Here is a 22063-nt window from a genome sequence, read left to right as displayed (position 1 = left end):
TAACCGGTGGATATCGGGGGGTTTGGAGGTGAAAAATGTCAAAGTGTGTGATGGAAGAGCCGACTTATTGTTAAGAAAAACTAAGACTGATCAGTATGGAAAAGGGAAGAATGTGGTGCTAGTGGTGAGGAGATTTGTCCATGCTGATGTTTGCAATAATGCCTGGGTATATGGCCTCAGCTTGATGGCCCGTTGTTGATGCATGGGGATGGATCTTTTTGTCTCAATTTCAGTTCAGGGCAATTTTACATAAAGTTTTAGTACGTTTGGGTTTGAATCCTGCTGAATTTGATTCTCATTTGTTTCTCATTGGGGCAGCTACTGAAGCTTCAGTGTTGGGGCTGGATGAAAAAAAATGATTAAAAACATTAGGAGGTGGGGTTCTAAAAGATTTCATGTTTACATTAGCCCGGAATTAAGGGTGTGAGTGAATGATGCTTTGCCGTCTGTCTTGTGTCTTTCAGGAAGGAAGAGCATTTGGGTGATAGGGCATTCCTTCATTTATTGGGCCAGGAATGAGGCGAGGAAGAGAGTGGATGGCCTTCAGTTGGGGTGCCCCCCGGATCTTTGGGTGGTAAAATTGTTTGGAGTGCAGGGACTCCAATGGAGTGGAGTGTTACCAATGTTTGTTGACTATTGTAAACAATTTCCCCCTCCGGGCATATTGATTGTAAATGTGGGTGGGAACGATTTAGGCTTTATGTCACAGAGGGAGTTGGTGAGGAGAATCAAGAGAGATCTGGGAAGGATATGGGACCTGTATCCGACAATTAGGATTGTTTGGTTTAATATTCTGCCGAGAATGGTTTGGGGGGCGGCATGGGATCTGGTTAGGTTGGAAAGGAGCAGGAGGAAGGTTAATAAGTTGATTGGTTCTTTTATCAGGCAGGTTGGGGGTACTGTGGCACGTCACCCGAATTTGGATGAGGAGGGACAAGGGGAGTTTTATCTGAAAGATGGAGTTCACCTTAATGAGTTTGGCCTGCAGCTGTTTCTTTTAGATTTAAAGGAGGTTTTGAAAGAACTGTTGGGTGTGGTGGGACTGGGCTGATGAATCAGGCCAGTCATTGGCGGGGGTGCTAGCTCCTTCACAGTAGAAAAAGGAATATGGCCAAGTGAGTGGTGTGTTTACCAATTGCCTCTCCATGCGGTGTGAGTGCACGTGGTATATATTTATAGAGGCATGGGGTCCCCTAGGGATATATGGAAATACAATTTTGACGGGCTCAGCAATTAATTAGTTGGGTCCAGTGGAATGACGGCCATGTTACCAGTAAGGGAACTAGCACCACTTGATGGTACAGTTATGATATAATGAAATTTGATGATGACAAGGTTTTTAATCACAATGTAGTGATGGTTATTTATATAAGTGTTATTTATAAGTTATTTAAAAGTTTATATTTAATAAAGAGGCTGCAGTCAATTTTATACCAAAGTTATGTCTTGGTTTATTTATTATTTGTGTGATTGTAAAATAGGGTAAGTAAGGTGGGAGGGCCATTACTTGATGACTTAGAAGGTCAAGCAAAGCTTGTAGATTAATTAGTCACATGTGAGCTTGCACATTATGGTATACAGTACGTGTGTGCATGAGGTGTAATATATATGCATTATACTGTAAAAATGTTCCGTATACATTTTTTCTAAATTCCTGTATTGTAAAAATAAAAAATCTTGTTTTGTATTTTGTACAAACAACATTAGCAGTATGGGATATTAATATCCCGCATAAGAACATGGCTGCACGTTTTCCCGATCAGGTTTTGAAACATTTCTCACACTGTAAAACATGTTTTGTAAAAAGGTGCCATTGCTAACATTAAAACTAAAGAGCCTCTTCTTTTACACTGTGACGATAATATTTAGGAAAATCTGTATTGCGCGTTTATGCAATCTCTGTTGCTACTGTGAAATTGCATAAATGTGTTTGATAGAACGAGATACAGTTTTACATCAATGAGATCGTAGCCTTTTATGTCTATATTAACAAAAACAAATCTAATTTTAAAAAAATGGATTTAAAAAAAACATAGTCTAAATAGGTCCCATGATGCACACTGGGTGTTGAAAGATAAAGTCATATATACTCTCTCTATATATATATATATATATATATATATAGTAAGGCTATCTGATCTGGTCATGATTGGGTAGTAACTGATGTTATAGAAAAGCACACTAAGGTTACCAAGGACATAGCTTTAATTATTTCAAAGCTTTAATAAATGAGTAGATTCTTATAAAACTAGCATTTTATTTCAATCAGTGTTTCTCTTCTATTTGTAGACGTTCATTCCAATAGCAGTGAACAGAAGGGATACTGTAGAGGATAAGAGGAAGCCAACATCTATATTCCTGAAGTAATAAGAAAGAATTATTTTTCATGCTCAATAGGTTATAGCTCCAATTAATCTCCTACTTTTTATGTTTTTATTTTATAAGGTGTGATCAGGCCATGTTACCAAGGTTTATCTGACTTTTTGTTCTTCTTTAATTGTGTTAAGCTAAAAAAAAGGAAGTTAAATATAATATTATTATGTATTGTATGTTATCCTTTTGGTCACATTTAACTTTTAAAATGTTACAATACATTCTCCAGAATCTTAGGTTTTGCTTACATTACACTTAGCTGCTTAGTACGTCCAATCTGTACCTGTAATTATTAAGAGGAATTATCATCTTAAGCAGAAACATATTTCTAGGCTATAAATAATGAGTAGACATGCTTATATTTTCAGGTTGCTATAGGTAACAAAGGAAACAAATTCTTGATGTTTTTATTTAAAATTATATTATGAAACCAATTTTAATTGAGGGGTCAAAAACAGCACAAAAGCCAAAAGCCATCATTTGATCACTCATTTATAAAAAGGTAGTAGAGGGTTACGGTTCTCTCTTTTTTAAATATCGAGTTTGTGGTTACATTTATTGAAGTGTAGGAGTTAACTCAATGTGGAGAATTATTTGTGTTAGACCTCAATTTTAGACCTAGAGCCTGCATTAAGGAGTTTTCTACAATTTTTAAATGTGCAAAGGGAATTGAGCAGACAATGACACTAACCCAACCTACTAGTAACCTACATAGTGTGTTACTGTGTGATATAGTGGCTTCCTAGTAATAGCAGATACCAATATTACTAGGTAGCTGCAATAATACAGGAGCTTCTGCAATTTGATGAGCTTTAAAAAAAAGATTGTGTGCAAGCTGTTATTGATAGCAACAGGATTCCCTGCCCTGTCACTCTCAGTGAAAATCCCATAAAAACATAAAAATAATACTAATAAAAATAAAGCTATTTTTTTAGCTATTTTTCATGCATGATTCCATTTGTGCTCTTTTAGCGTTGTTTATCAGTGATCTGCTTTACACTTGGAACAAATTATTACTAATTATTAATGCAACCCTCTTGTCTAAACCCACAGCAGACTAGTACCTAACATGATTTCAGTTAAAAAAGTGTTATATGTCCACTATTGGATCTGAGAAGATATTAAGACAAAATACATGGGGGGGGGGGCAAAGCACACTAGTAAAGTAGCAGGACGTGTTTTGTGGAGCTCTTGCGGCCAACCGAGATTGTATAAATTCTGTGGAAGCTATTAATAGTACTTTTGGAGAAAACAATGTGGTTACCTCAAGAATAACCATAGCTTAGGAAACTTTGAACATAAAAAGCTGCGATTATGCTCCCTGAATGATACGTACCAGCTCATATAAAATGAAGGCATAATCCTCTGCTGTATTGTACAGAAAGCTGGCCTGTTGATATTCTCGCAAACCTGCTGAAAAAGCTTATTATATTGTATCTGAGAGAGAAAAGGAATCATCCATGAATCATCTATGTGAGTGATCTGTACGTGTGAGCAAAACATCTCCCTTTGACTGATATTCTACGGCGGAGTCTGCAGTGAGAGCTAATGGCGCACATGGAAGCTGTAGGGGCTGCTATCCTCCGAGCTCTAAAAATGCTTATAGAGGATCACTTTTGCAGGATAAAGAAACATATGGAGGCAGCATTTCTTTCAAGTCCTGGACCCAACCCTAAAGACTCTCCTGACATCTGACACTAACAAAGAGGATTCTCATGTGGACGCTATATGTTTTATTACCCTGAAGGAATCAGTGGTGACGCAGGGCATTACGTTTGAGACATATTGCACAAAAGTTTTGAAAACACTACAAGCTAATTCTCAAGGAGAAATCAGAAGGTCTTATTCTGCTAATAGAGTAGACCATATGGAAGGAAGAGGTCCAAAGAAGAATGCACGCATAAAATCAAGTGAGGAGCAAACAAGGAAATTAAAATCCATAGACCCATGCACCTTACTAGATACAGGACGCCACAAACATAGTTGTCTTCATCCAGCACATTATTACCTGCCTGTCTTACATCTGAGAAGCCTCCCTGATATTAGACTTACACCTAAAAAAAAGAGTTTCTCCATGGGACTTTCAACCCTAGACATAAGGTCGGGAGTGGGCTAAAGTGGTGACTTCTTTGCATAATCAGAGCAACCTGCTTACGACCACCTTAAGCTATCTACTTATTTTGCAGTTTCTTTCAAAGTTTAAAAAGAAGAAGACAGCAAACAGAGAGTTATTCTAAGGTGGATATCAATGTAAAGATTAAAGTGACTATCTTTACTGTATTAAATAGGTTGCTTGGATACCTTTATTATATGACTCTATATGCACTAAGTGTAAATGGTCATATTTTCTAATTAGAGTTTAAATTACCAATTTATAGGTATGCTTACATGCACTACTGAGTTGTATGTTTTTAGTTACACATGTATAGCTGTTGCTTAGTTTTTCAACTCTAGTTCAAAAGGGCTCTATATAATCTATTAGATAACCACACATTGCACTGGGAACGTCTACCTTTACACTTGTAAAGTTACTGCAATTGTAATGTCCCACGATATTACATGATGCAATAATTCTCCTATATCTCTTCTCAACTAGAAGTTAAGGAAGATCTTAGCTTACTGATTGTCAATTCTGTAGATTATAAAATCTGATATTACTCTTAAATCTTACTCAATGCTTATACTTGTTTATTTACATATATTGCTTGGTTAAAGAGCTCTTGACCTTTGCACTGATATTTACTTAAAATATTATTCAATTTTTTTGAATGAATATAGAGTATTATTAGCTTCCCTTTGGATTTCACTATTTCTATAGTCTAGTTGTTGCTATATACAGTTCCAGCCTAGCCTCTCTCGGAAATAGCTTAATGTTTAATAATACAGAATAGATTTGATATGATGGCATTTGTTGTTTCTATTTGCTATGATATAACAACATTTCTCAAATAAGTGCCCAAGCTGGTAGCTATACCTGAGTAACATATATATTATATACGCTTCTATTACTAGCATATATGCCATACTGTTTTGTGAGATATATCAAGTTGATATCCTTATAAGCTTCTTATTTATTTTGAGTTATAACCATCCTATAGTCTAAGTATGTACACATATTTTGACGTCCAAATAAGCTATTATCTCCTTGGAGAGACGAGACACTACACGTTCTGCCTTCCTATGTGTTATAAATGTTATCATTTGAACTGGGGGATATAGTTACTACTTTAAAATGTGTTTAATTCTTTGATATAGACCTTTATAGACATTGCTCCAGGTTGAGTCTTTAGCTGTTATGTCACGTCCATATAGATAGTACTTAAATTGTTCCCGAATTACTGTTATACTTATGTCATAGTACTCAATATTTGTCAGGTTGGCTCCACACTTTCCACCCCCACCTCTATAAAGTACTCTGGGTACTCACCTTATCCCCAGAGGCTAAATTTGCGTTTTCCCTTGACAAATACCGTGCTTAATATACTTTTATTTTTTTCTATGACCTGTTATAATACTGACAGAGGTTAAATTACTACTTCACTAGACAGGGGAAGACAATATAAGACAAGGGACTATAATATCCAACTACAATCATTACTGCTGGAGTCTGGCATCAGCCCAAGGGCCCTGGGTGGAACCAGATTCTGAGCTCTTTATATTGATCCATGGTCCTAGATCTATGTAAGTTTACCCTACACAAACTTACGTATTGATAGTTTTGCTTCCCTGCTAACGGGTGATACGTTTCCTTTTCTTGTCTCCTCCATCTCAAATTGACACTAAGAAACAAGGTGTTGTATCAGGTTTAACCGTTTTATTTACTTTACAAAATATGTATGGTATCAGTTTTATTAATTATACTTTTATACAATATGTTTCTGCTTATACTAACTGAATGACATCCCTAGTTCATATAGATGTACATACCACCTTGATAGCCTATATTTATATATACATCAGATAACATGGTTTTATTTCACTTTGTTATATATATATATATATATATATATATATATATATATATATATATATATATATATATATATATATATATATATATATATATATATATATATATATATATATACATGTTTACACTTTATTTCAATTGCCAAACATATGAGGAATGGATGGTAATACTTTTACATATTTTCTTTGCTTATCGTTAAACTTTTAGTTATTGCTCTCCTTTAACATGTGTATTGTGTGCCTATATTTTCATGGCTTTTTTAAGGTGGCATGGACCTTCCATATTTTTCTATTTATAATGCCTTCCCTGTATAGGAGTATCAGAACTTGTGTGTTAAGGTTCAATCCACTGTACAAACTAATCATAATAAGGTTATATTTTATGGCGTTATCTATGCTTTGGACTGTGTAATCATACTCATGTAGTATTGTCTTATGGCATATCTATACCTGTTATTGGAGTTGCAATTTTATATCACTGTAATTTTGTCAAATCTCAATAAAAATTACTTAAAAAACAAACAAACAAAAAAACACAATGCATGGACAGCAATGGCTTCGGTGATCACAAACCTCCCCACAACTGGTTGATAAAGTTCAAAATTGGTCTTTTCGACATGTTTGAATTATTCTATTATGTTGTACCAATGCAGTACTCTCTAAAAAGGTCACAGGTGACATTTTACAGTATATTCATATATCAATATATGGCCTTAATTTATTAAACCTATATTCAGCTCTATTGTACAGTTCTTCTGTAGTTATTTACATATTTTTTTGAATTTAATGGAAAGATATGTGATATCTGTTACAGCAAACAAGATCTGCAGGAAACAGAAATGATAACCACAACATATAGAAATGATGTTTAACAATTGGGCTCTTAAAGGACCAGTAAATACAGTAGATTTGCATAATCAACAAATGCATGATAACAAGACAATGCAGTAGCAGTAGCTTTTTTTTCTGACAAATTTTAAAGTTATGTCTATTTCCATTCCTCCTGTACCATGTGACAGTCATCAGCCAATCACAAATGCCTAAACATATATTTCATTAATTCTTGCACATGCTCAGAGTGAGTTGGTGACTCAAAAAGTATAAAAAGAGTGTGCACATTTTGGTAATGAAAGTTAATTGTTTAAAAGTGCATGCTCTATCTGAATCATGAAGGTTAATTGTGACTTGAGTGTTTGTTTAATATGTTTCTATTTCATACTCACATTTCCATGGTTCTAAGCGACAGTACTTTTAACTTCTTAAACAGGATTTCTATTAGCAATTGCGTATTTGTGATCAGGATTTAACTGTTTCACATTCTGATCAGAAGCACAGGTTTTTACATTAAACAGAAGTCCCAAAAATCTTGTTTTGAAAAAGCAAGGTTTACAGTATCTGGAAACTTGTATGACCATCTTCTTACAGTAATAGATATTTAGCAAAAAAAGCTGGTTCTGATTAGTGAGGTTTGGACGAGGTTTGGACGTTTTGGTGATATTTTAAACCTTGTCACTTTTATTAATGCATTATAAGCAATTCTGGGGGCTGTGGTGGGAAAATGGAGATCAAATCTTGAGTTAACAATCTTGGTTATCACTTTGTTAAAAAAAAAAAGACATATTGGGGACAATTCCAATGTTTTGTTTTTTTGCCATAAATTCATTTTTCCAATAAACAGGACCTTAGATATCACATGATTTGGTTATATTTTAATAAATAAAAGTTTGTTAAATAAAAAAAATATACAGTTTTCCATATAAAACTATATTTAGATTAAAAAAAACACAAATCAATGGCAAAGTCAAATTTTTATATACAAATGAAAAACATAATCTCATTGAAAATATTTTCATTTCTTATTAAAATTAATGTAATTTAAATATTGTTAATCAGATAACTCTAACTGAAGAACTTATATGTAAACAATTTTACATCTGCCGTCTGTATATTTTGTAAAAATAATAGTAATTTTCTAAGAGGTCTCTTTGCTCTGCTGTCTTTTTGATAATCTGGTATTTTGACCTCCTTGCTTTTGACCTCCTGCTTGGACTTGTGCATTTTTCCCTAGCCCTGGCATGGGCCTACAGTTTACCCAGGTGTGGGCAATCCTTTTACCAAACCTGGGCCTTTGTCAACTGGAGTTCACTCACTTTTGGGTGCAAATGCTTTGTCCTGTTTGGTGTCTGCTTGTAACCTGTCACAGTCAAGGTATCTGTCTTTAATCTGCCTCAATCAAGGTTCCCACCTGTATCCTTCCTCAGTCAAGGTTCTCACCTGTATTTGCCTCAATCAATGTTCCTACCTGTATTCTGCCTCAGCCGAGGTTCTTGTCTATATTTGCCTCAATTAAGGTTCCTGCCTGTATCCTTTCTCAGTCAATATTCCTGCCTGTATCCTGCCACAGCCAAGGTTCCTGCCTGTATCCTGCCTCAGTCAAGGTTCCTTCCTGTTTCCTGCCTCAATCAAAGTTCCTGCCTGTATCCTGTCTCAGTCAATATTCCTGTATGTATCCTGCCTCAGTCAAGGCTCTTGCCTGTATACAGCCTCATGCCTGTATCCTACCTCAGTCAAGGTTCCTGCCTGTATCCTGCCACAGCCAAAGTTCCTGCCTATACCCTGCCCCAGTCAAGGTTCCTGCCTGTATCCTGTCTCAGTCAAGGTTACTGCCTGTATCCTGCCTCAGTCAAGGTTCCAGCCTGTATCCTGTCTCAGCCAAGGTTCCAGTCTCTTTGCTGCCTCTGCTGTGTCCAGTCTTCAATTCCTGTCACTGCCAAGTGCCTGGTGTTTCCATCATTGCCTTCTTTGCTATAAATACTGAAGAGTGCTTAATAAACTCAGTCCAATACGTAAATGGATATTATGCCTAAAAGTATACAAGTTCCATTAACACCTTTAAGTAAACAGAACTTAAAGTTAGAAAAAACCTCACACACGCTCCTTACATCGATACCAGCACAAACGTGACAAAGGTATTGCACACAACAAGGTAAATTACACACACAATACACATAGTGCTACATGAACCACAGGAAATACCACCTATTAATACCTGAGATTTTGCCTCATCAGTTACCATGGCAACATTTTCCCAGACAACACATATTCTGTAATGTATGAGTGAAAGATTTATAGGTGTTTCCATAAAGTAATTTAACAAATTACTTCAGCCCAAGATGAACAACTGCTTTTTTTATTTTGCTCTTTTCCCATCTCCTTCATTAGCAAAATATATTACCTGTTCTTTTTAATCTGTATTTTCCAAATATTTCAAAATTTAAACTGCGAAGAAAAAGACATTTTAGATAAACTTGATAGATGTATTGCTGCCACTACAACATTCCAGTTTGACCCAGTCTTACAAATAGAATATTTACATAATTATGCTTTTCGCCATTTTCTTGTGTTATTTATAAGCTTTCATGAACAACATCCTTAAAGGGACATAAATAGTGTTCCATTGCTTCAACAGAACTGTGTGCTTAAAGGAACATGAAACCCAAACATTTTCTGTCATGATTCAGATAGAGAATACAATTTTAAACAACATTCAAATTTGCTTAATTCTTTAGGTATCCTTTGTTCAAGAAATAGCAAAACACATAGGTGAGCCAATCACACAAGGCATCAATATGCAGCCACCAATCAGCAGCTACTGAGCTTATTTTTATATACTTTTCAGCAAAGTATATCAAGAGAATGAAGCAAATAGGATAAAAATAATAGAAGTCAATTTGAAAATTGTTTAAAATTGCATGCTCTTTCTGAATCATGAAAGAAAAAATTTGGGTTTCAGGGAACCCCTGGGAGTTCGAAGTAACGGGAAGAGGACTTGACCATTGGAGGAATTAGGCCTAGTGTGTGATTGGTTGGGAGTCTGTAAAGGGGCGGGCTTAGCACGCGCTGTTACGCTTTTAAGGAAAGAGCGGGAGAATCTGTCATCAGATTATTTATCAAACTTATGTGGAAAGTGCTTGTTCGTTGGAATTACTTGTGATGGCGCAGTTTGATGCAATTTTCGACCAACTTAAGTTGGAAGCTGCTAAAATGGGCCCTACCTGGCTTGAGGATAAGTTACGTCCCTTGTTTGGTCCTGATATCGAACCGAAGGATGATAAGGAGGATGCTGCTTCAAGACCTGTGAGGCGTTCGAGGCCCCCAGTTCGTTTGGATCCGGATTCGGAGGGGAGTAATGACGGACGGAGGAGACCCAGCCCCAGTCCGGGGTTAAAGGCGGCCGTGAGGAAGAAGTCAAGTTCTAGTTCCGGAAGTCGGCAGGCCGGAGCTGAGGTTGCGGATACTGCTATGCTGTCTGGGAGCATTAGTTCCCTACCGGAGCAAGTTGAAGTGCCTGTAAAGAAGGGTGATTCTTTGCCTAAGGGTAAGACGGCCAATTTAGGCCAAAAAGTGGTATTTAAGGGGAAGAGGCAAGTTAGTAAAGGTGACGGCCCGCCGAGGCCTAGTTTATCGAGTGGTAGTAAGGAGCAAGTGAGTGGCGGTAGGTTAGGAAGTGTTTTAGTGAGAAAGAGGGGTGAGGAATTGCAGGTGTCAGGTACGACTGTGCTGTCTCAGGCGGTTGAGGAGCAGTTACATAATGTTTCAAAAACGGCCCAGATTTTAAGGCCTAGTAGCAATTTTGAGGAACAGGCTTATCGAGTGTTAGATGAGAGGGTGGAAGGGGTCGAATTCAGTGAGAGTCAGCATGATACAGAGGTTGATAACGGCGTTGGGGAATTAGCCTTATATTTAGATTCTTCTGAGGAGGATTTTATTCCTCCTTCTCCCAGTGTAGTTAACCCCCTTCGCCAGTTTAGACCGACAGTCAGGGCATCGAGTGATTTAGTTTTAAGGGGTGAGTTAAGAAATTTGAGGGGTAGGAATGTTGATGTGGTTGAAGATTTACCTGTTTCTAATAATGTTTTTCTTTTAGAAGGGAATGAGATTGGGTCACGGCCTGAGAATTCTCTTTCTTTCTTGGTAGTGGGAAATGACGGCCTAAGTGGGGAAGCTTATGGTCTTCAGGAATCCTGGACGGAAAATATCAGGCTTGATATGGAGGACGGCGTTCCGGGGGCGGAACGTTTTAATGCAAGGGGAGAAGAAGCAGGGGTGAGTACGGCCAACAATTTTAATTTTGGTCATCAGGGGATGATGGGACGGAGGCATAACAATACATTTCATAGCTCGGTTAATTCTGTTCAACGTCCAAACAGGTCTGGGATTGGGAGAATACAAGGTAGAGGTAGACAACGCAAGAGGTATGGGGATTTAAGGGGCGAAGGGTTTGAGGTTTCATCTGCTAAGAGGGGTAAGGGTGTTTTAGTGGATGGTAGTCTACGGCTAGTAGGGGCATTGGAATTTGGGCACCTTCAGGGGGTTTGTCACATGTTTCTGTTTTGCAGGCTGAAAGAGGTCAACAATTGATGGCTAATACGGAACCCAGGACTACTGGGTTCCAGAATATAGAGAAGGTTACGGCTGCATCTCAAGGGGATCAGTCTGCAGCGGCTCAGGATCTTGGTACAGGTAATGAGGGATCTGGGGCTGTGAATCTGAATGTGGGGGTTGAAACAGTTGGTGTGCATGCTGATCCTTTATCAATAACTGTCGTAGCGGGTTTAAGGGACTTGTTAGCCAAGTTAGAAGGTGCTAAAGTTTTGGGGGGAGTCGCCAATTCATGGGTTCCTCCTGGATCTGCCCCTCAAAATGGGGCATTAGGGATTGCTGGTGTGGGAACAAAATATGTAGGGTCGGTACCCCAATCTCAAGTGGTTGGTTTGTCTCAGTCAAAAGTGTCTAATGTTGATAATAAAGTGTCTGGGGGTTCTGAGCTTAAAATTGCTGACACGGCTTTGGCCAGGTCTTGTTTGTGTTCTATTGGGCCTTTGGGTATGCACTTGACGGTTGAGTTAAGGGAGAAGATATGCAAGAGAGAGTTTATTGAATTGTTTTCTATCCTCCCCCTTGACCAGTCTTTTGAGATACCTGAAGACTCAAAAAAGGATGCGTCCAAGAAGGAGGAGGAGGAGAGGAAAAAACGATACAGAAAATTACCAAAAACATTTACTAACTGGTTTCAGGCTTTTGTTATTTATGCCAGTGTATTTGCTGGTAAGTTCCCTGATCAAGGCGCGGCACTTTTTTGTTATTTAGATGAAATAGCCGCCGCTCAGAGAACATATGGGGGTATGGCTTGGTGGGTTTATGATGAACAATTTAGACAACGTTTGTCGGTTAAACCTGAGATGAAGTGGGATGACCGTGATATGGGCCTTTGGCTAAAAGTGATGACCCCGTTAAGGTCTTCACAGCCTTTTCACGGGGGTGCCGGCTGGTCACTTCAAAGTGGGTCATCGGCAACAGTCAAAAAAGGTTTCTGTTTTGCTTTCAATGAAAAGTTTTACAAATGGGGATCGGCTTGTAAATTTAGACATGAATGCTCAGGGTGTGGGGGATCCCACCCTTCCATCAAGTGTTTCAAAAAGAACAAATTGGGAGGAACCCAGGAGCTACCTGAAAAAGGGATTAACTCCGGTGAGGTTAAGCGGGATGGAGCTGTGGCTCGCACTCTACGCTAAACAGAAGGGCTTTGGTGAAAAAGCCTTGTTATTGTTGCATGGTTTTGAGTTTGGTTTTAGAATCCCATCTTCAGGGGGTGTTGTTCATTACAGGGGTAACCTTAAGTCTACTAGGGAATGGCCAGATGTTGTTAGGAGTAAGCTCGAGAAGGAGGTTTCTTTGGGTCGAATGGCAGGTCCTTTTAAAGTTTCTCCTATCCCCCATTTGCGTATTTCACCCTTGGGAGTGGTCCCTAAGAAGGAACCTGGTAAATTTCGTCTTATTCACCACTTATCTTTTCCAAAGGGTGGGTCTGTGAATGATGATATTCCGGAAGAATTATCGTCTGTGTCTTATACATCATTTGATATGGCAGTTAATCTGGTTAGGGAGGCTGGTCAATTTGCTTTAATGGCTAAAGTGGATATTGAGGCAGCCTTTCGGTTACTTCCGGTTCATCCTTCTTCCCATTATCTATTGGGTTGTTGTTTTGATGTTTTTTTCTACATTGACCTTTGCCTCCCGATGGGTTGTTCTATTTCTTGTTCATTGTTTGAGTGTTTTAGTTCCTTTTTAGAATGGGTTGTTAAATTTAAGTCAGGATTCTCTTCTGTAGTTCATTATTTGGATGATTTTCTTTTTGTTGGTCCTCCTGATTCGGATGTTTGTTTGAAGTTAAGGGATTGTTTTTATTCGATGGCATCTGAATTTGGGGTTCCTATTGCAATGGAAAAGTCTGAGGGTCCAGTTACGGCCCTTAAATTCTTGGGTATTACAATTGATTCCAAAAAAATGGAATGTAGGTTGCCTTTGGAAAAGATTGTGGACTTGTCAGAAATGATTCAGCAATTTTTGGGGGTCCGTAAGGTGACTCTGAGGGAAATGCAATCTCTGCTGGGAAAATTGAATTTTGCTTGCAGAATCATGTCATTGGCTACGTCTGGTGTTAGTAAGCCCCATCATTTTGTAAGGATTAAAAAAGGCCACAAGGATGATTTGAAAGTTTGGTTGGAGTTCCTTAAAAATTTTAATGGAGTTGCAATCTTTATGGAAGCTAGGATCTCTAATGTTGATTTGGATTTGATAACAGATGCAGCTGGTGGTGTTGGTTTCTGGGCTTATTTTCAGGGCCATTGGTGTGCAGAGGTGTGGCCTCAAGAATGGGTGGGGTTGGGTTTAACTCGGAACCTAGTCTTCCTTGAATTATTTCCGATTCTGGTGGCTTTGTTTGTGTGGGAAGTTGATTTGGTGAATAAATCCATATTGTTCCACACGGATAATATGGGCGTTGTTTCTGCTATTAATTCATTATCTGCGTCATCATTGCCAGTTTTGCGTTTATTGAGAGTACTGGTCTTGAAATGTTTAAGTATGAATGTTTTTGTCAGGGCAAAGCATATCCCTGGTAAGCTTAATTTGATAGCAGATTCTTTATCTCGTTCACAGTGGTGTCGCTTTCGAGAGCTGGCTCCTCAGGCAGATGTAGCTGGAGTGAAGTTTCCGGCCCAACTTTGGAAGCTTGGGATGGAGGATTGGCTGAATTAATTAAAAAGTCTTTGGCTCCAGGTACTTGGGTGTCCTATGTATCAGTCTGGAGGGAATGGGAAATGTGGTTATGTCAGGCTGAAATCAAAGAAGGGTCTGATGATGTCACGGGTTGCTTATTGGAATGGATGTTGCATTGGGGAACATTGGGTTTGTCACCATCTAATATGGAGAAAAGATTGGCGGCCCTAGCTTTTAGATTCCATTTATTAGGCCTGCCTGACATTACAAAGGTTTTTTGGGTACGTCAAGTCCTTAAAGGTTTGAAGAAAAAGGCAAAGGTTAGAGATAAGAGAAGGCCTATTACATTTTCTTTACTTGAAAAAATGTGGGTAGTATTGGCTGATGTTTGTGCATCAGCATTTGAAGTAATATTGTTTAGAACGGCCTTTGTATTGGCCTTTTTTGGGGCTTTTAGGCTTTCTGAATTGGTAAGCCCTAGCAGGAAAGTTTCTGGAGGTTTACAAAAAGAAGATGTAATATGGAATGAGAGCAGGGTTGAAATCTTACTGAGAAGTAGTAAAACAGATATCTATGGGAAAGGCAAGAATATAGTGCTGTTCCCTAGCGGTGGAGAGATATGTCCTTGTCAGGTAATGATACTTTATGGGTCCATACGGCCTTTGCAAGATGGCCCTTTGTTGATTCACTCAGATGGTTCCTTTTTGTCACAGTATCAATTTAGAGCCATTCTGAAGGGTTCAATTGTTTTATTGGGTTTTAATCCATTAGAGTTCGGGTCCCACTCATTCCGTATAGGAGCTGCTACTGAAGCTACTATGCTAGGTCTCAGAGAGGATATAGTGAAAAAGATTGGTAGATGGGGTTCAAGTCGTTCTAAATCTTATGTTAGATCTGATTTGAGGGTTTAAAAAAAAATAAAAAAAATTTTTTTGAATAGAGTGAATGTTTTGGAATGCTTGAGCTGAAATCATCCTGAATACTCTCTTTATTTCTTTTATTTCAGGTGTGAGGATCATATGGGTGATGGGGCATTCATTTATATATTGGGCCAATGCTGAGGCCAGTAAGAAAATGGGCGGCCTTCAGCTCGGGTGTCCAGTTGGTCAATGGGAGGTCAAATGGTTTGGGATTAGGGGTATGTGCTGGGAACTTCTGTTTCCAGTGTTTCTAGATTACAGCAAGGTTTTCCATCACCCGGATGTTTTGATATTGCATTTGAGGGGGAATGATTTGGGTATGATTCCTCAAAAAGAATTGGTGAGAAGAATTAAAAGGGATTTGGGCAATATAAAAGAGCTTTATCCCGGAATAAAAATAGTCTGGTCACAGATTACTCCTCGACTGGTTTGGAGATCTGCGTGGGATTATGATAGGTTGGAAAAGAGCCGCAAGAAAGTTAACAAAATAGTTAGCTCTTTCGTAAGAAGGTTGGGGGGGGGGTGTTGTTTTCCACCCAGATTTTGAAGTGGAAGGGACTGAGGAATTCTATCTAAAAGATGGTGCACACTTTAATCAATTTGGGCTGCAGCTATTTCTTTTTGATATAAAAGAAGCGTTGGGTAAAATTTTGGGTTTGGCGGGACTGGGCTGTTCGGTCAGTCCAGTCGGTGGCGGGGGGGGACAAATATGGTAAGCAATATGGCCAAGTGATTTGGAGGATTTTAAGTAGTTGCCTCTCCATGGGGTGAGCGGGCAACTGGTTTTATAGGGGCAAGGAGTTCCCTATTAAAGTGTAGGTGTCCTTGGACGGACTCAACGGGGATATAGTTGAGTCCAGTTTTTGAATAACGGCCATCTTGTTTTGTGGGTTTGGGAACTAGCACCACTGTGGGGAATTGACAGTTTGATTTGGAATGTTATTTATGAACATCAGGTATGTTCTGTTAAATGTTTGGAAATATTTATTATACAATATTTAACTTATGTTATTAATAAAATGGCTGCGGCCAATTTTTATACCAAAGTTGTGTGTAACTCTTATTTATAGCAATTAAGTTATTTAATAAATGTTATAAGGTTATGCCGGGGATTGACAACTTTAAAGGTCATGTCCCTTGACAATTAAATACAGTGGAGTTGCATAATCAGCAAGTACATAATAGAAAGACAATAAAACAGCACTTACTCTGAACTTAAAATGAGCAGATTTTTTTCTGACAAATGTCAAAATGTATTTCAATTTGTAGGCCTGCTGTACCATGTGAAAGCCATCAGCCAATCACAGACTTATATACCTATACACTGTGACCTCTTGCACATGCTCAGTAAGAGCAGCTGCCTCAGAAAGAGCGTGTATAAAAAGACAATTTCATAATAGAGATAAATTGAAAAATCTCTTAAAACTGTATGCTCTATCTGAAACATGAATTTTTACTTTTGACTTTAGTGTCCCTATAGGATTTAAACTATAGTTAAATTCAGCTCCAGAGAGGCAATGTACTATTGGCTTTGATCTGAACATGATGCACACTTGCTGCCCCTAAATTGGCTCAGCAGCCATGTTTAGCTCCTCAGCAATATTGCAGTCCATGCAATCCCTTTACAAGGTTACATACATAGTTCTCAGTAAGGATACAGTGCACTAATACATTAGAAACATTTTCTATTGCTCTTGTATGTATATTACCAAACATATTATCATTTCTAAATTCTTCCCTTTCTAAGTATTAAACTATCATTTCTGTATTTTAAAGAGGTAATACAATAATACAACAACATAAACGACAGTAACATTAAAAAAATATATATTTTAAATATATTTTACATTGGTAAATATGTCAAAGAAGTCAAAGGCCTAGATTTGGAGTTCGGCGGTAAAAGGGCTGTTAACGCTCCACGGGCTTTTTTCTGGCCGCACCATAAATTTAACTCTGGTATCGAGAGTTTAAACAAATGCTGCGTTAGGCTCCAAAAAAGGAGCGTAGAGCATTTTTACCGCAAATGCAACTCTCGATACCAGAGTTGCTTATGGACGCGGCCGGCCTCAAAAACGTGCTCGTGCACGATTCTCCCATAGGAAACAATGGGGCTGTTTGAGCTGAAAAAAAACCTAACACCTGCAAAAAAGCAGCGTTCAGCTCCTAACGCAGCCCCATTGTTTCCTATGGGGAAACACTTCCTACGTCTGCACCTAACACTCTAACATGTACCCCGAGTCTAAACACCCCTACCCTTACACTTATTAACCCCTAATCTGCCGCCCCCGCTATGCATATTTTTTTAACCCCTAATCTGCCGCTCCGTAAACCACCGCAACCTACGTTATCCCTATGTACCCCTAATCTGCTGCCCTAACATCGCCGACCCCTATATTATATTTATTAACCCCTAATCTGCCCCCCTCAACGTCGCCGACACCTGCCTACACTTATTAACCCCTAATCTGCCGAGCGGACCTGAGCGCTACTACAATAAAGTTATTAACCCCTAATCCGCCTCACTAACCCTATCATAAATAGTATTAACCCCTAATCTGCCCTCCCTAACATCGCCGACACCTACCTTCAATTATTAACCCCTAATCTGCCGAGCGGACCTCACCGCTACTATAATAAATGTATTAACCCCTAAAGCTAAGTCTAACCCTAATACTAACACCCCCCTAAGTTAAATATAATTTACATCTAACAAAATAAATTAACTCTTATTAAATAACTTATTCCTATTTAAAGCTAAATACTTACCTGTAAAATAAATCCTAATATAGCTACAATATAAATTATAATTATATTATAGCTATTTTAGGATTAATATTTATTTTACAGGCAACTTTGTAATTATTTTAACCAGGTACAATAGCTATTAAATAGTTAAGAACTATTTAATAGTTACCTAGTTAAAATAATAACAAATTTACCTGTAAAATAAATCCTAACCTAAGATATAATTAAACCTAACACTACCCTATCAATAAATTAATTAAATAAACTACCTACAATTACCTACAATTAACCTAACACTACACTATCAATAAATTAATTAAACACAATTCCTACAAATAAATACAATTAAATAAACTAGCTAAAGTACAAAAAATAAAAAAGAACTAAGTTACAAAAAATAATAAAATATTTACAAACATAAGAAAAATATTACAACAATTTTAAACTAATTACACCTACTCTAAGCCCCCTAATAAAATAACAAAGCCCCCCAAAATAAAAAATTCCCTACCCTATTCTAAATTAAAAAAGTTACAAGCTCTTTTACCTTACCAGCCCTGAACAGGGCCCTTTGTGGGGCATGCCCCAAGGATTTCAGCTCTTTTGCCTGTAAAAAAAAACATACCATACCCCCCCCCAACATTACAACCCACCACCCACATACCCCTAATCTAACCCAAACCCCCCTTAAATAAACCAAACACTAAGCCCCTGAAGATCTTCCTACCTTGTCTTCACCATACCAGGTTCACCGATCCGTCCTGGCTCCAACATCTTCATCCAACCCAAGCGGGGGTTGGCGATCCATCATCCGGTGCTGAAGAGGTCCAGAAGAGGCTCCAAAGTCTTCCTCCTATCCGGCAAGAAGAGGACATCCGGACCGGCAAACATCTTCTCCAAGCGGCATCTTCAATCTTCTTCCATCCGGTGCGGAGCGGGTCCATCTTGAAGCAGGCAATGCGGATCCATCCTCTTCTTCCGTTGTCTCCCGACGAATGACAGTTCCTTTAAGGGACGTCATCCAAGATGGCGTCCCTCGAATTCCGATTGGCTGATAGGATTCTATCAGCCAATTGGAATTAAGGTAGGAATTTTCTGATTGGCTGATGGAATCAGCCAATCAGAATCAAGTTCAATCCGATTGGCTGATCCAATCAGCCAATCAGATTGAGCTCGCATTCTATTGGCTGATCGGAACAGCCAATAGAATGCGAGCTCAATCTGATTGGCTGATTGGATCAGCCAATCGGATTGAACTTGATTCTGATTGGCTGATTCCATCAGCCAATCAGAAAATTCCTACCTTAATTCCGATTGGCTGATAGAATCCTATCAGCCAATCGGAATTCGAGGGACGCCATCTTGGATGACGTCCCTTAAAGGAACCGTCATTCGTCGGGAGACAACGGAAGAAGAGGATGGATCCGCGTCGCCTGCTTCAAGATGGACCCGCTCCGCACCGGATGGAAGAAGATTGAAGATGCCGCTTGGAGAAGATGTTTGCCGGTCCGGATGTCCTCTTCTTGCCGGATAGGAGGAAGACTTTGGAGCCTCTTCTGCACCTCTTCAGCACCGGATGATGGATCGCCAACCCCCGCTTGGGTTGGATGAAGATGTTGGAGCCAGGACGGATCGGTGAACCTGGTATGGTGAAGACAAGGTAGGAAGATCTTCAGGGGCTTAGTGTTAGGTTTATTTAAGGGGGGTTTGGGTTAGATTAGGGGTATGTGGGTGGTGGGTTGTAATGTTGGGGGGGGGTATGGTATGTTTTTTTTTACAGGCAAAAGAGCTGAAATCCTTGGGGCATGCCCCGCAAAGGGCCCTGTTCAGGGCTGGTAAGGTAAAAGAGCTTGTAACTTTTTTAATTTAGAATAGGGTAGGGATTTTTTTATTTTGGGGGGCTTTGTTATTTTATTAGGGGGCTTAGAGTAGGTGTAATTAGTTTAAAATTGTTGTAATATTTTTCTTATGTTTGTAAATATTTTATTATTTTTTGTAACTTAGTTCTTTTTTATTTTTTGTACTTTAGCTAGTTTATTTAATTGTATTTATTTGTAGGAATTGTGTTTAATTAATTTATTGATAGTGTAGTGTTAGGTTAATTGTAGGTAATTGTAGGTAGTTTATTTAATTAATGTATTGATAGGGTAGTGTTAGGTTTAATTATATCTTAGGTTAGGATTTATTTTACAGGTAAATTTGTTATTATTTTAACTAGGTAACTATTAAATAGTTCTTAACTATTTAATAGCTATTGTACCTGGTTAAAATAATTACAAAGTTGCCTGTAAAATAAATATTAATCCTAAAATAGCTATAATATAATTATAATTTATATTGTAGCTATATTAGGATTTATTTTACAGGTAAGTATTTAGCTTTAAATAGGAATAAGTTATTTAATAAGAGTTAATTTATTTCGTTAGATGTAAATTATATTTAACTTAGGGGGGTGTTAGTATTAGGGTTAGACTTAGCTTTAGGGGTTAATACATTTATTATAGTAGCGGTGAGGTCCGCTCGGCAGATTAGGGGTTAATAATTGAAGTTAGGTGTTGGCGATGTTAGGGAGGGCAGATTAGGGGTTAATACTATTTATGATAGGGTTAGTGAGGCGGGTTAGGGGTTAATAACTTTATTGTAGTAGCGCTCAGGTCCGCTCGGCAGATTAGGGGTTAATAAGTGTAGGCAGGTGTCGGCGACGTTGAGGGGGGCAGATTAGGGGTTAATAAATATAATATAGGGGTCGGCGGTGTTAGGGGTAGCAGATTAGGGGTACATAGGGATAACGTAGGTGGCGGCGCTTTGCGGTCGGAAGATTAGGGGTTAATTATTTTAAGTAGCTGGCGGCGACGTTGTGGGGGGCAGGTTAGGGGTTAATAAATGTAATACAGGGGTCGGCGGGGTTAGGGGCAGCAGATTAGGGGTACATAAGTATAACGTAGGTGGCGGTCGGCAGATTAGGGGTTAAAAATTTTAATCGAGTGACGGCGATGTGGGGGGAGCTCGGTTTAGGGGTACATAGGTAGTTTATGGGTGTTAGTGTACTTTAGGGTACAGTAGTTAAGAGCTTTATGAACCAGCGTTAGCCAGAAAGCTCTTAACTCCTGCTATTTTCAGGCGGCTGGAATTTTGTCGTTAGAGCTCTAACGCTCATTTCAGAAACGACTCTAAATACCGGCGTTAGAAAGATCCCATTGAAAAGATAGGCTACGCAAATGGCGTAGGGGGATCTGCGGTATGGAAAAGTCGCGGCTGAAAAGTGAGCGTTAGACCCTTTAATCACTGACTCCAAATACCAGCGGGCGGCCAAAACCAGCGTTAGGAGCCTCTAACGCTGGTTTTGACGGCTACCGCCGAACTCCAAATCTAGGCCAAAGTGATTAGGTAGATCCATTCATACTTCAAATTAAATAGATTCACTTAACAATTGACAACCTCAAACAGGACACGTTATGTCCAAAGGTTCTTAAAATATGTAGGTATCAAGTATATATGATAGTGTCACGTGGCATTTCCTTACAGCAGGAGTGACAAGGAGTAATAGAAACATGAAAGCCTACTATTATCTTAATTTTCTTTTATCCTTGGGTTTTTAGATATACTGAGAATTGGCAATTCCGTTTGACTGATTGGCTGTTATCAGCTACAAAAATCAATTATCCTATTTCATTTGTCAGTTGAGCACAGTAAAACAAACATTACATGAAATGCAAATCAAATATATACTAGATCAACTTATACAATTGTAGGACCACTCACTATCACTAAGCATATTTACATTGTAAATACTAATGTAATTCTGCTAAGTATAAAAATTCTACATATCAGATAATTGGATTTTACAGGAATTATTTTCACAACCAGAAAATAATTAGAAAAAAAAATGTATTACAGCTCTGAAAATAACATTAAACATTTATATAATTGCCATGTAGAAAAGTTAGTGCTACATTTTATTGGAAAAAACATCACTATTATTGAGCTGTACATTT

The sequence above is a fragment of the Bombina bombina genome, chromosome 2 (assembly GCF_027579735.1).
Source record: "Bombina bombina isolate aBomBom1 chromosome 2, aBomBom1.pri, whole genome shotgun sequence".
NCBI classification, from domain to species: Eukaryota; Metazoa; Chordata; class Amphibia; order Anura; family Bombinatoridae; genus Bombina; species Bombina bombina.
This window is presented reverse-complemented; position numbering follows the sequence as displayed.